This window comes from Ceratotherium simum, chromosome 30, assembly GCF_057802395.1.
Source record: "Ceratotherium simum simum isolate JZ-2026a chromosome 30, ASM5780239v1, whole genome shotgun sequence".
NCBI classification, from domain to species: domain Eukaryota; kingdom Metazoa; phylum Chordata; class Mammalia; order Perissodactyla; family Rhinocerotidae; genus Ceratotherium; species Ceratotherium simum.
This window is the reverse complement of record NC_141929.1, coordinates 36,690,454-36,706,049: the sequence shown is the minus strand read 5'-3', so window position 1 is coordinate 36,706,049 and position 15,596 is coordinate 36,690,454. Positions and strand designations below refer to the sequence as shown.

The window sequence follows — 15,596 nt, the reverse complement described above, 5'->3', positions numbered from 1 at the left end:
GAGATTGGTAATAGGTGTTAGCTCAGGGACAATCCTCCTCAACAACAACAAAAAATTGGATGTAGTTCCATACCAATTCTCTAAGTTTTCAAAATATTTATGTTTGTGACATCAGAGTTCCATAAACCCATCAATTCCTAGAAAGTAATTTCATTTTTTAGTAAGGCACTACTAATAATATACCTCGAGAATGTACCTACGTGTAGTGAAAAGAACACTGAATTTGGTTGAAATCAGAAGCTCAAACCTGAATTCCTACTTTGGCTCTTACTAATTATTTTTATACTGGACAAAACTACAATATCCTTGGTCTCAAGTTCCTCATTTGTGAAACAATAAAACCACTAACAACAGATTTTTGGACACTGAGATAAAAAATATCAGAATGTTCAGTATATTACTAACAACACACTCAGTAATGTTTACAGAGCCATACCAGGAACCCTTCAATGAATCACTAAATACAAAAGACCCTGAATATACAGGATTTTACTGAAAACTATTGTTTCAACCTACTGTGTTCATTTTCATAACCTCAGTTTGGGACTGTAAAGATTACAGAGTTTGCTGTGAAAGAAGCTCATAAACTGGGCACCGACCAACCTGTAAGGCACTATGTCAGCAGCTTCATACACACTATTTAGGCCTCATAAAGTAGGCTGTATCTCCATTTTGCAGATGAGGAAATTGAAGATCAGAAAAATTAAGAAGTAATAAGACCTGAGCCAGACTGTCTGCTTTGTCCCTAAATCTCATTTTCTTTCAAATAACCCTAAAAAACAGTATGTATAATCTCCTTCTCACTCTGTACAGAATGTTCAATTTAACATCCAATACATCTTTTCAGTGTTTATAAAAATTGACCAAAAAATTTAGAATTTCCCTAAATTCTTTAAATTAAACCTTTAGTCCTAGCAAGTAGTTGCTTTTTGAAATTAGAATTTTTGGTAACACACTTGAAATTATGGAAACTATGTCAGTTATGATGACAACACAATCATTAATGTAATATGACCAACTCTCACAGTGTCTAGATAAAAGCATCCAAACACTATTCACTTAGTTATTTGTGTCCAAGTTTGAATACAACTGTTTACTACACTGATTATGTTTTATATTCCCTCAGGATATAAAATTGTCACATAATCTAGTAGATGTTTGCTCTTTTGCTCCATCTTGGCATTAAGCTATGCTTTTTAAATCTTCCTTATAAAATACACTGTACCCAGTTCTACACTGTAACATACAACACATTAAACTCCCCATTCCATTTGACAAGTATGGTAGGTAAATATACACACACACACACTCAGAACAAAAAATGTTACAGCAGATCAAAATCGGCAGTAACCTATGAAGAGGTGGTGATACTCAGCTAAACAGAAAAGAGCATATTGCTTGGGAGACAAAAGAAATTAAAGAAATGAGGTAAAAAGTCACATTAGAGAGTAAAAAATGATTGATGGCTCTTTACTAGTAAAATAGAAAAATAACAGAATTTATGATAAAGAAATGCCATATTAAAAAATTCATGGTCCTTAAGAACATACAATGGAGAAAGGAGAGTCTCTTCAGTAAATGGTGCTGGGAAAACTGGACAGCTACTTGCAAAAGAATGAAAGTAGACCATCTGCTAGCGCCATTCACAAAAATCAACTCAAAATGGATCAAAGATCTGAAGGTGAGACCTGAAACTATAAAGCTCCTAGAAGAAAATATAGGCAATACACTATTTGACACTGGTCATAAAGGAATCTTTTTGGATGCCATGTCTACTTGGACAAGGGAAACTAAAGAAAAAATAAACAAGTGGGACTTCATCAGATTAAAGAGCTTCTACAAGACAAATAAAACCAGGATCAAAATGAACAGACCCCACCAGCTGGGAGAAAATATTTGCAAAACATATATTTGACAAGGGGTTAATCTCCATAATATATGAAGCACTCACACAACTGAACAACAAAAAAACAAACAAACCAATCAAAAAACGGGCAGAGGAAATGAACATACACTTCTCCAAAGAAGATATACAGATGGACAATAGGCACATGAAAAGATGTTCAACATCACTAATCATCAGGGAAATGAAAATCAAAACAACACTAAGATATCACCCTACACCTGTTAGAATGGCTATAATCGCCAAGACAAAAAACAACAAATGTTGGAGAGGATGTGGAGAAACGGGAACCCTCATTCACTGCTGATGGGAATGCAAACTGGTGCAGCCTCTATGGAAAACAGTATGGAGATTCCTCAAAAAACTAAAAACAGAAATACCTTATGATCCAGCTATCCCACTACTGGGAGTCTATCCAACAAATTGGAAATCAATAATCCAAAGAGGCTTATGCACCCCTATGTTCAGTGCAGCATCATTCACTATAGCCAAGAAGTGGAAGCAACCCAAATGCCCCTCGACTGATGACTGGATCAAGAAGATGCGGCACTGACAATGGAATACTGCTCAGCCATGAGAAGACAAAATAGTCCCATCTGCAACAACATGGACCTGGAGGGTATTATGTTAAGTGAAATAAGCCAGAGAGAGAAAGACAAACCCCACATGATTTCACTCATATGTGGAATATAAACCAACACACGGACAGAGAGAACTGTATGGTGGTTACCAGGGGCAGGGTGGTTGGGCGTTGGGCACAAGGGGTGAAGGGAGGCATGTATATGGTGACTGACAAACAACAATGTACAACCAAAATTTCACAATGTTATAAACTATTAACACATCAATAGGGGCCGGCCCAGTGGCACAAGCGGTTAAGTACGCGCACTCCGCTGCGGCAGCCCAGGGTTCACCGGTTCGGATCCCGGGCACGCACCGACGCACTGCTTGGCAAGCCATGCTGTGGCGGCGTCCCATATAAGGTGGAGGAAGATGGGCACGGATGTTAGCCCAGGGCCAGTCTTCCTCAGCAAAAAAAGAAGATTGGCAGATGTTAGCACAGGGCTGATCTCCTCACAAAAAAAAAAAAAAAAAGACATCAATAAAAAAATTTCATGGATTCTTATTCAAATTACATTATATTCCATTGAAATTGTTATAGCCTATGTCTTCCTAAGTATTACATCTGAAACTCTAACCAAATCATTTTAGTTATTTCAAATAGAATATAACACATGAATTAACTTATAATCTAATTTTCTTCAAACTAAGAATCTATTCTTAAGGGGGAGGGGGGCCCACATTTCTCTACAAAAGTTTAATGTTTTATTTTCCTGTGTTTAATAATCTAAACAGTATCAGCACATTAGAATCATATGAATCTATCTGTTAGCCATGTAACTGAATGCTCTCATTCGCATTTAGAGTCACACGAGCTCCAAGCTGGTACTACATTACTCTAATTATGGCAGGCTAAAGAAAAAAGCAGAGGGGGACCTAATACATAAATGATGCATTTGTGTGAAGCCAAGCCCAAACGACATCACGGTTTTCACTGAAGCACTTAAATGCTGGTAAGAAAATGCAGCACATGGTGACCACACCATACACGGCAATTTTGGTGCTCAACCCAAAAAGAACCTACAGCGTAACAGTCAATTCTATAACCCATGTTGTTTCAAGACTTCAATTTAGCAGACAGTATCCAATACTTTAGTAAATCAGTAAAATTTGAATTTCAATGGTTTTGCAGTTTTATTTGTATTTAATTTACAAGTTGTGAACTGTCACCAACATCTGACAGGCGTGATGGATCACTGGCTCCTGCCTGATGAACTTTGTTCGCTGACTCCGCACACTCTTGGTTTTCCTGTCTCACCAGTCACTCCTCAGCTTCCTTTACTGATTCCTGCTCTTCTCCTCACACTCTTGAAATTGGGAGTTGTCCAACAGTTCACGTTTCTTCCCTTTGGTGATCTCATTCAGTCTTGTCATTTTTAAATTCCACCAATATTGCCACGGACTTCAAAATTTTTATCTCCAGCCCAGATTAAAAAACAAATAAACAAAGCACTCCAGATTAGTCTTAAACTCCAGATTTGTATATCCAACTGCCTCCTAGATACACCTACAGGGGGTAGACAAAGCTGAACTCCTCATCTTCTCCCAACTACTCTACCCTCACTGAAGGGCAACGCCATCCTTCCAGTTACTCAGTGCAAAAGGCTTGAAGTCATTCTTGATTCTTCTTTTCACACCATATATCTAAAACCACCAGGAAATCTTACTGTACCTCCTTTAAAAATATATCCAGAATCTAACCATTCCTCACCACCTCTACCACTACCATAGTCCAAGGCAGTATCTCTCACTTGGATTACTGTAATATCCTTCTAACCAATCTTCCTGCTTCCATCCTTGTTTCCAATCCCCACCACTCAATATGCTCTGAGCATGCTCTGAGCACAGCAATCGGAAAAATTCAGTTAAAATTTATGTCAGATCACGCCCTCCCCAGTGGCAACCCATGGGTAATAGATAAAATCCTAAAACAGCCTATACGGCCCTACACAATATGGTGACGTGTTCCCATTACTGTTTGACTTCATCTCCCACTCCTCTCCTCCTCACTCACTGCACTAGCCTCCTTCTTCCATAAGGCTAGGTTGCTCCTTTGGGCCTCTGCCTTAAAATACTTTCTCTTGGATACCCACACGACTAACTCTCTCACCTCCTTCTAATCTTTGCTTGTATGTTACCTTCTCAATGAGACCTACCCTGTCCCCTCTATTTAAAACAGCGCTCTGCCCACTGACCCCTCCACTATGCACTCCTATTCCTTGCCCATTACACCCCTCTTCCTCTTCCCTTCCTTCCTCTCCCCCATTCTATTCTTATTTTTTTACACAGAATGTATTAGCTTCTATCAGGCTATACAATTTACTTATTTATTATGTTTTTTGTTATAACCACCACTACCCCCCACACACAGAAGATAAGAATTTCTGTCTGGTTTAATGATGTATTCCAAACACTTAAAACAGTGCCTGGCACACAGTACAGGCTCAGTAAATATTTTTTAGATGAATAAATAAACCAGAAAACAAAAGAGCTTTGGACTTTTGAGCAATAACATCCAAAGCTAGATGCAAAAGAGCAATGCTTTTTAACATTCTCAAAGAAAATGGTTACCATTCTAACCAAATTATCCTAGAAGTGTTGAGGGCAGACTAATGATGCAAGGTTTCAAAACATTACTTCTCCTGGATAGGTTCTCGGGAAGCTCCTAGAGGACAAGCTCTTTAAACACAAGGGAATGGACCAAGAAAGAGGACAACATGAGCTACAGTGAACAGAAGCCTTAACCCAGAAGAAAGCTGAAGGAAACGCTGAGGATAATGACAGCTTTACACTAGAGGGAGAAGGCAACATGAGGGGCATCTGAGCAACTTGAACATTTAGACAAGTGGTAAGTAATGTGGGGGAGCATTACCGTAAACACAGAAAACAAAGCAAAAAAGAAAAAAGATAAGTATTAACTACAAGGAAAGTTATACAAATACAAATTAAATAGTGCAGAGAGAAAAGTAACCACGGTTTACTATATGGCTCAAATTGTGAATAACTTTTACAGTCATAATAATGCAAACTCAAAATTATGATGTTACTAAATTAGGAGAGTGTAGGAATAGGAAGCGTATGTATACTGATGGGGGCAGGAAGAAGAGTTAAATTCACAATAGGAATTCAATAGATAAGGCCTAAAAGTGAAATCTGGAAGTAACAATAGACGCATGTTATTTAGAGACAAAGAAGGTAAATACAAAAATAATCACAGAGGTAAAAGTAGTTGCCTCTGGCAAAGGACATCTGGAGAGGAGTAGGGGCAAGGAGCTTTTCTTAAAAAAAAAAAAAACGTAGTGGAATATTTTAAATTATATGTGCATGTAAAACGCTTTAGCAAAAAGGAAGAAGTAGTTCAAAAACTTGATATGAGAAACATCACAAACATGCATTACTTAAGAAATGACAGATATAAATTTGCTTTCAAAGATTTGATTCCAAGTATTGGCAAAGACATAGGGAAACACTGCTGAGAATGTCCACTGTGAAGACTTCTAATAAGATTTGGCAGTTTGTTTCAAAATTTAAAGTGTGTATACTCTTTGACTCAGAAGTTTTTCTTCCAAGAGTCTATCCTCCAATTTACACATTGGCAAAGGTGTATGTATACGGATGCCTACAGCGGTCCTGTTTGTAATAGCAAATAAACTGGGGCCGGCCCCATGGCTTAGCGGTTAAGCGCACGCGCTCCGCTGCTGGCAGCCCGGGTTCGGATCCCGGGCGCACACCAATGCACTGCTTCTCCGGCCATGCTGAGGCCATGTCCCACATACAGCAACTAGAAGGATGTGCAACTATGACATACAACTATCTCCTGGGGCTTCGGGGATAAAAAGGAGGAGGATTGGCAATAGATGTTAGCTCAGAGCCGGTCTTCCTCAGCAAAAAGAGGAGGATGAGCACGGATGTTAAGTCAGGGCTGATCTTCCTCACAAAAAAAAAAAAAAAAAGCAAATAAACTGAAAACAGCCTTATCTTAAGAGTCATTAAATTACAGTCCATACAACACAATACTATGCTACCTTTTTTTTTCCCCAATAAGATGGACTCATATCTACTAACATATAATAATCAAACTGTTTAAATGGGTGGAGAAAAAAAAGCCACAGAATATACTACAATCACATTTACATTAAAAGAAAAAAATAGTTAAATATGCACATTGATACAGCTGTCTATCTTTATGTAAGTATGTACCATGTAATGGGACAGAAAAGAAACCAGAAGGGCGTCTGAATTGCAGAATGTGGTTTAAAAACTTAAGGTGAGGGATTAGAGAAGGGGAGAGGGAGGTCAAGTTTAGAACCAGAAACCACAGAGAACAGAGACAGGACCACTGAACAACAGGCACACAAGATATCAAGAATATAGAGGGAGGATATAGAGACTATAAGCACAAACTTCACCATTTGGAACTACACAGTTCACACATGTACAGTTACCAACAAGTGGTAATCATTTCATGGGAAAATATCCACCAGGATTTAAGTCAGATCAAAGAAATTTACTTTAAAATATCTATGGCTGACTCAAAAAAATGTGGCAAACACACAGACTAGAAACAACACCAAAATGTCTACAATGGTTACTTTCCAAATCAAATTATAAATGATTGTGGGGGAGGAAGGGGTTGCATTTCTGTATATATTTCTCAAATGTCCCACAAAACATATATACATAGTTTTTGGTAATAAAAAAAAAATTAAATTTTAAAACTTTAGTGCATATTTTGTGTCCCCACACTTTCCTGCTAATGAACTGCCAGTAACTTCATACACCGAGAAATCAAGACTTGATTTTGTTTACTGCTTTGATTCTTTTTTTCCTTAGATTTCTCTTTTTCTTAAAATGCCTCAAATAGGGCCAGCCCTGTGGCTTAGCGGTTGAGTGCGCGCACTCCCCTACTGGCGGCCCGGGTTCGGATCCCGGGCGCGCACTGACACGCCGCTTCTCCGGCCATGCTGGGGCCACGTCCCACATACAGCAGCTGGAAGGCTGTGCAACTATGACATACAACTATCTACTGGGGCTTTGGGGGGGAAAAAATGCCTCAAATAGATGGATACTTATAGGGAAAAAAAATTTTCAAAACAGCCTATTCAAAGAAAAAAGCCACATATTTCATATACATATACACACGTTTTAGTTTATACTTACCAAAGGAAAAAAAGGCTGAACTTTAGCCCAATTCAAGGAGCAAAAGGTAAAACAAAGGGGGCAAAAAAGGAAGAAGTTTTTAACAATTAGATTACATCATTCAGTTAAACCAATTATTGAAGTAATCTTTCCAAGGTAGAGTCTTTGGAAAGAGGCTAGTCTACATTTAATTTCACTGTTATCAACCATCACCAGCTAAGCTTGTCGACATGACAATAAATAAGTCTAACAAGTACAGTATAATACTTCCTATAAAGTTCAAGACTGGCATTAAATTATTCTAAATTTTTAAGAAAATATTTCTCACTGACAACATCTGCTTTATAAATATAGATTAGTTCTCCAAAGGTTTTTCCTCCAACCTTCTCTTTCTAGTTCCTTCCATGTGCCCCTAAGCCCCTGCTTTTCAAAACAAAGCAAACAAAAACCACAAATAAGTTCAACATGACTGGGCAACCTCAAACCTAATAAAAGGTCTTTGCCAATATCATTCTGGTCATTGTGACCCAAGCCCAGAGAATAAATTGACCCCAAATAGACTACCTTATCTATATCATTGAGCCTGGAGTTCCTGAAGAGTTACCAAAAAAAAAATCAAAGTAAAAGTAATGGGACACATGGGAGCTGGTCAAAATAGTGTGTTCTCTTTGTGAAAATTCATCAAGCTGTACACTTATAATCTGAACACTTTTCTGTATGTATTTATGCTATACATCAACAAAAAAGTTTACATTTAGGAAAAAAATTAATACTCTTGCTCTAGGTATTCTCCTAATCTCCTGTGAACAGTAAGTATCAGGTGTCATCACTGGCTAACCCATCACAGAATCTCTCCTCTCTTCCCCTCTGCTCAGTTTCTCAATGTGTCTCACTATCTTTAACCTGCCATAGTATAGTATTCACTAACTATAAATACTCGCAACTGATGGCTCCACCAATGCTTCCTCTAGAAAATACAACAGAGGCCATCAAATGCTGACTTACCACCTCCTGCTCTCCCATGAGAACGGAAGAAGTGACCCTGCACTTGGGCACTGTCCTCCCACCGTCTCAGACTTCACACTCCTATTATCCCTTCTCTCTTGCATCAATCTCTCCTTCTTTTTCTACCAGATCATTCCCTCTAACACCCAAGCATGCTCTAGTATCTCCCATCTGGCTTCTGTGACACCACCCTGGATCATTTTGGACGTCTCATAGATCCCTCAAATCCAGCATATCAGAACTTTGAATTTTATTGCTATTCTTCAGCCCCATCCCCACCGCCAGTCTTTCCCATCTTAGTAAACAGCACCCTGATCCACACAGTTGCTCAAGCCAGAAACCACCTAATTCCTTCCTTCCCTCACCTCTCGTATCTAATCCATCAGCAAGTCTTGTTAATTCTGCCTCCAAAATACATCTCAAATCCATCCACTTCTCTTTATCTTCACTGCCACCACCTTAATCCAGGTCATAATCAACTATCGCCTGATCAAAGAACCAGCCTTCTAACCAATCAATTCTCCAAACAACAGCTGCAGCAATCTTAAAAGTGGATTAGGTTACTCCTTTAATTAAAACCTTTTGATGGCTTCTCAGCACCCTTAAAATAAAATTCCCATTCCTTACTTTGACTTTGCAGGATCTGATCGCTGCCTATCTCTCTCCGGGCAGGGATTGTTGTTGAGCATCCATGTGCTCAACAACTGTCTTGTCTCTCAGCTCCTAGAACAGTCCATGTTCAGTCCTACCTCAGGGCCTTTACCTCTGCTGCTCCTTCAATCTGAGATGTTCTCCCTTCCCTCCTTCAAAGGGCCAGCTCCTTATCCTTTTATCATAGCTTAAATGTCACCACTTCTGAAAGCAGGTCTCCCTCCCGCCCCCATTATTCTTTACTTTAGCACTTCTGACTCCTTTATAGTACATACCACAATTTGTAATTCTGTTCATTTTTCTCACTAGAATGTAAGTGGTAATATTTATAGAAATTAAGTAACTTAACAACTAATTTTTTTTAATATTTAAGCACTTTCTGTGTGTTAGGCAATGTGCTTTTAGATGAAAAAGTAGGCAGTGTCCCTGCTCTCATGGAGGTTAAAGTCACAAGCACAACCAGTAAGTGACAGAGCCGAGAGACACATCCAGGTCTGACTCTTAAGAGCCTGTCCTCTTAACCCCTCAACTATACTGCCACTCCAGCATTAGGACACGGGGCGAGGCAGCAGTATGCTTAATAGCTGTTCACATGCTAATGGAAACTAAGTCTTCAAGAGGTTAAGTAATCTGCCCAAAGTAGCAAAGACAAGTATTTGAGAGATGAAGTACAATCATGAGCAAAGGTATAGAGATGTTAAAGTACAGAGAGTGTTCAAGAAACAAAAAGAATCCCGTTTGACTAGGTAGGGCAAAGGGGAAATGCTGGAGGATAAGACTGGAAAAGCATATTAAGGACAGTGTGAAGGTATTAGTTAGCCATTCAATAAATATTTACTGAGCACCAACTACATGCCAGAAACAGGGCTAAACTCTAGACAAACAAGGGTGATCAAGACAAAGTCCTCATAGAGATTGCAGTCTATTTGGGGAGGCAAAGTAGTACAGAAAAATTATAGTTCAGGGGAACACGTGTTACATGGGCCCAAGCAGAGAGTACTATGGGAACACAGAGAGATGACAGCCAATTCAAGGTGAGGAGCAGAGGAACAGTGTCTGATCCAAGTGATGTCTAGGCTGAGATCACAGACTTAGTAGGAAGAGAGAAAATAAGGTGCATACAGGCACTTGCTGAAAATAGCAGGAAAGTAATGAGAAGAGCCAGCTCAGGAGGGCTGTGTACCTACTATCCATATCAAGGAACTTGGGACTTTATACTGAAGGCCTTCTAAGTCACCTATATTACAAAGTTCCCTTAAGTTACAGTAGGAAGAACCAAAGGGAGGAAGCAGAGACCAAAAGCAGACAGACCAACTTAGAACGTAAAAGAGAAGGACTGAATGTAAATGTGAAAATGAGTGACTGAGAGAAAAGCAATGCCAGATTTGTGACAACCAGACAGCAGAAAAATCAGGGCTTAATGACTAACTGAATATAGAGGGTGAGAGTCTTGGATGGTTGGAAAGAATAAAGGTTTTAGTTTTGGACATGTAGATTTGAAGTACCTTGGTACATAAAAGTGGAAAATGATCTGCAGGGAAAGACACTGTCAAGAGAATGAGAAGACAAACCACAGACTGGGAGAAAATATTTGCAAGAGACATGTCTGATAAAGGATTGGTATGCAAAATATACAAAGCACCCTTAAAACTCAACAATAAGAAAACAAACAACCCAACTAAAAAAATGGGCCAAAGACTTTAAAAGACATCTCACTGAAGACATATCGTACAGATGGCAAATGAGCATATGAAAAGATGCTCCACATCATTATGTCATCAAGGAAGTACAAATTAAAACGAGATGCCACAACACACCTATTAGAATGGCCAAAGTCCGGAACACTGACAACACAAAATGCTGGTGGGCATGTGGAGCAACAGGAACCCTCATTCATTGCTGGTGGGAATGCAAAATGGTACAGCCACTTTAGAAGGCAATTTTGCAGTTTCTCACAAAACTAAACATACTCTTACCACTAAGATCCAGCAATCATGCTCCTCGGTATTTACCCAAAGGAGATGAAAACTTATGTCCACACAAAAACCCGCACACACGTTTATAGCAGCTTTATTCATAATTGCCAAAACCTGGAAGCAACCAAGATGTCCCTCAGTAAGTGAGTGGATAAATAAACTGGCACATCCAGACAGTGGATTATTATTCAGCGCTAAAAAGAACTGAGCTATCAAGCCATGAAAAGACATGGAGGAACCTTAAACGCACATTACTAGGTGAAAGAAGCCAATCTGAAAAGGCTACATACCGCATGATTCCAATTTTATGACATTCTGGAAAAGAAAACTATGGAGACAGTAAAAAGATCAGTGTTTGCCAGAGGTTAGGGAGGAGAGAGGGATGAATAGGTGGATCACAGAGGATTTTTAGGGCAGTGAAACTATTCTGTGTGATACTATAATGGTGGATACGTATCATAATACATTTGTCAAAATTCATAATACACAACACCAACAGTGAGCCATAATGTAAACCATGGACTTTGGGTGATAATGATATGTCAATATCGATACATCAATTGTAACAAATATATCACTGTGGTGGAAAGTGCTGATTATGGGGGAGGCTATGTATGAGTGGGGACAGGGAGTATATGGGAAATCTCTGTACCTTCTGTTCAATTTTCCTGTGAACCTAAAAGTGCTCTAAAAAACAAAGCCATTAAAAAAAAATGACCTGCAGGCAAGAAGATACATGGGTCTAGAGTCCAGCAAGCAGAGAGTTCTGAGTGTCACCAGCATATAGATAGGACGCGGTCAGGAAACAAGTATGTACTGAGTGTTAGGCACTGAGGATATAGGAATAAAAAAGCACAATTCCTGCCCTTATGCAGCAAATGCTCTAGTACCTATAGCCATGGAAAAACAAATAATTTAAAGTGCATTAGAAAAATTCCTACTTAAAAGAAACCATTAAGGATACTTAGGATAAAGAGGAAAAAGTTACCCCTAGTTGTTTTTGAGGGGGAAAGAAGGGAGGGGTAGGGAGTCTGAGGTTTTCATATATTTATTTTGTTTGTAGTGAGGTCTATACCAAAAATATCCAGAATTTAAACATTTTACAAGGTGTGTATGGAAATTCCAAAATTATAACCAAAAGTCTGTAAAAGATCTCTTTAAGCAAAGAAAGGAAAACCTCCAATCTTTAGAAATTGAGTAAATCAACTGTTTTAAAATACAGTGGTCATTTTGCAAAGTTACTTTGCTACCCTCATTATTAGACCTGTTTTCAAAACACCCTAAACACTGAAAAGGAAGTCCTATTCTTCTTATTTTGTCATTGTTGCCATAGCTAGATATCTCCTTTGTAACTCCAATTAATTTTAGCTTAATTATAATATTCTTTTAAATTACAGATATTAAAGAATATTGCTCTACATCAATTTTGTAAGAATTTCCCAAAGCGTAGTGGGAACAGATATTAAGCTAAACTAAATTTGCAGTTTGTTAACCTGAAAAGTTTCATATCTATTAATTATATTCTACCTCAGTTTAAAATATTATTAAATGTTACTAAATTATGTTAGAAAGTTGCCAAGAGGGGTTATTTACACCAATTCTACAATATATCTAAAGCAAATATTTTGGCAAAGCAAACTTTAGGGTTGTAACTAACCATCCCAGATCACAAGTCTGTATCTTTAATTTCATTAAATTACACAATTTGTATAATCCACTTTGAGTCCCCAAATCTACATGTCACAAAATTCTAAGAGCTAACCAAAATCCTCTCCTCCACAATTTGAGCCAATATCTCCCTGATAAAATTACCAGACCACTACACTTAACACCATGCTACACTTTGCTCTTCACTAGTGTCTAAAAGACATGGTGACACCATAGACATAACACTCAAAGGCCCACTCACTGTTCCACTTTTCCAAGTTAGTTAACGCAAGTCCTTGGAAGCAAATTGATCCATAAATGTAAAAGTGCTAGAAGGAAACCTCATTTTAATCAATCTGATTTTTTAAATTCCAGACCACAGAAGACCTACCCAAACCCCTCAGTACAGAAACTTCCAAATGCCATCATCTCAGAACGCCTGTCAATTTATCATTTAAACCTCTTATTTTCATTTTTAACAAAATGCACTAAAAGAAAAACGTAAGCACTGATAATTTATAACGTGATTTCACATATTCTGGCCTACGCACTTTCAACATAGCCATCATGCCAAGACAAACCCATAAGTTTAACTGTTAAATAACAACAATGGCCTAGGCAGCGAACATTTACTCAGCACTCACCACGGGCCTGCCACTGCTCTAAGCCCTTCACATATTATCGTCTCATCAATTCTCCCAACAATCCTCTGAGGTAGGTACTATCATTACACCCATTTTGCAGATAAGGAAAATGAAGAACAGAGAGGTTCACTGTCTTGCCCAAGGTCATAAACCGGTGGCGCAGGACTGAAACCAAAGCAGGCAGTCTGACTTCAGAGTCCGTGCTTCCAACATTCAACGGCTGAAAAGAGTTAACAATTTACCCTTGACAGCCGCTTATCAAGAAATGGTCAATGTTCAACTAAGAACCGGCAGCCCGATCACTGTCCTATATCCACGCTCAGGGCTTCTATGACTTTGACAAATCAGCTACACAATCTGATTTTCCGAACATACAAATTGGACTTCTCTGGATGTCAGAGCAAACAAATTCTGAATCTTCCCACCAACGGGAAAAGGAAAACCTACGCAACGCTGTGGCCCGGGTCATCCACACTCCTAAGTTATCAATCTGGGAGAGCCTAGAAAGGCCCCCGAACCACTCGATATATGAAGCCTAGGAAAACCAAGGTTTACAATAAAGAGCTGGAGCTTCCCTGGCAGGCCGTCCCCGCGACCTCCTCCCTAACGACATAAACAAGGGAGGAGGCTGCATTCTTCCCACCGCACAATGAAGGCTCGGGCCGGGGCGGGAGGACAACGCCGCGCACGCGGGGACGGCTGGTCCCGGGTCGGGCAAGGCAGGGGAGGCCAAGGACGGCCGAGCGGCCCCGGCCAGCCCCCGGGCCTCGGGGCGGGCGGGGAGGGGCCGGGGGGGAGGGCCGGCCACTGCCCGCACTCAGCTGACCTCCGCCATGTTGGCCGCACACCCCGGGACCCTTCACAACAAAGGCCGGCACCGGGGCGCGGGGAGCGCCGGGCGCCTCCCCCGGCCAGGCCCGCCTCCCGGGCGCGCGGGGGCCGGGCCGGCGGCGAGCGGGCCCTTCCCCGCCCCCGGCCGGCGCGAGGCCGACCCCACGGCGGGCCTGCGGGCCCGGGGCGCCGGGGCGGGGGCGCGCCGGCCGGGGGCGGCGGGCAGGGCCGGCCGCGGAGGGAGGGCGGGGGCGGCGCTCGGCCGGGCGGCCCGGCGGCCGGGCTCCGGCCGAGACAAAGGCGCCCGGGGCCGGGGGCTGCCCGCGCCCCCCCCCCCGAGGCGCGACCCGGCCCGGCCGCGCTCCCCGCCCGCCGCCATTACCGGGCCTGGAGTCCTCCCGGAGAGCCCCTCGCGGCCGGCTCCTCCCTCAGGCCGGGCCCCACTTACCTGTGGGCGGAGAGCGCGCCTCGGACCCGGGTCCTGGCTCAAACGCGCTCCGTCGCCGCCGCCAAGCCCCGCCAACGCGGGCCGCGCCACCGCCTCTCCCCCGCGCCGACACCGACGGGACACCCTGGGCCGCCGCCGCCACTCGAGAGCGCGCCCCGCAACGGCCGCTCCGGCTCCCCCCTGGCCGCCGCCGCCGCCGCCGCCGCCGTTTCGCGCGTCCTCGAGCCCGCCGCGCGCGCCCGCTAAATACCACACACTGCGGCGGCCGCCATGAGGAGGCGCGGCCCCGCGCGCCGGCTCCCTGGAGTGGGCGGGGCCTCCCGCGGGCGCGCAGGCGCAGAGGCGAGCGAGGCCGGCGGCGACCCGCGCGGGCGTCGCGGTGTGGGGCTCAGGGGTGGCGGCCGACGCTCGGGCGCCTGGGTGATCGGGGCTGCGGCCGCACGCCTCGCGCTCCACAGACCCCGGCACTTCGCGCGCCTTCCCGCAACCGTCCCCTCGCGGGGAGAAGCGAGCGCTTGCCGGCCGCGTCCGGGACCCCTCGTCGCGCGCCCCCCGCGGGGCTTTGTTCCGCGGCCCAAAGGGTCGTCCCGCGCCGCCGCCCGCAATTTAAAGCCCCTGCTGTTTTGTTTGCTGGCTTCACACAGCGCCGCCACCGGCCCTGCCCAACTCCACTTCTCCCGAAGAGAAAGAAACCGGCTGCGGTGGCCACCGACTGGGGACCCCACCCCTAA

The 15,596-nt window shown here is 42.6% G+C and overlaps 1 protein-coding gene and 1 pseudogene across 1 annotated transcript in view; one reads left to right on the top strand and one right to left on the bottom strand.

Moving 5' to 3' along the window:
• The window catches only part of SIAH1 (siah E3 ubiquitin protein ligase 1), a 27,946-nt gene extending 12,942 nt beyond the window's left edge, over positions 1 to 15,004 (bottom strand). The window contains exon 1 of the mRNA XM_087420294.1: positions 14,866 to 15,004. The gene's annotated coding sequence lies outside the window, so the exon portion shown is untranslated. The remainder of the gene's footprint in view (positions 1 to 14,865) is intronic.
• On the top strand, positions 14,420 to 15,596 carry LOC147913148 (uncharacterized; annotated as a pseudogene).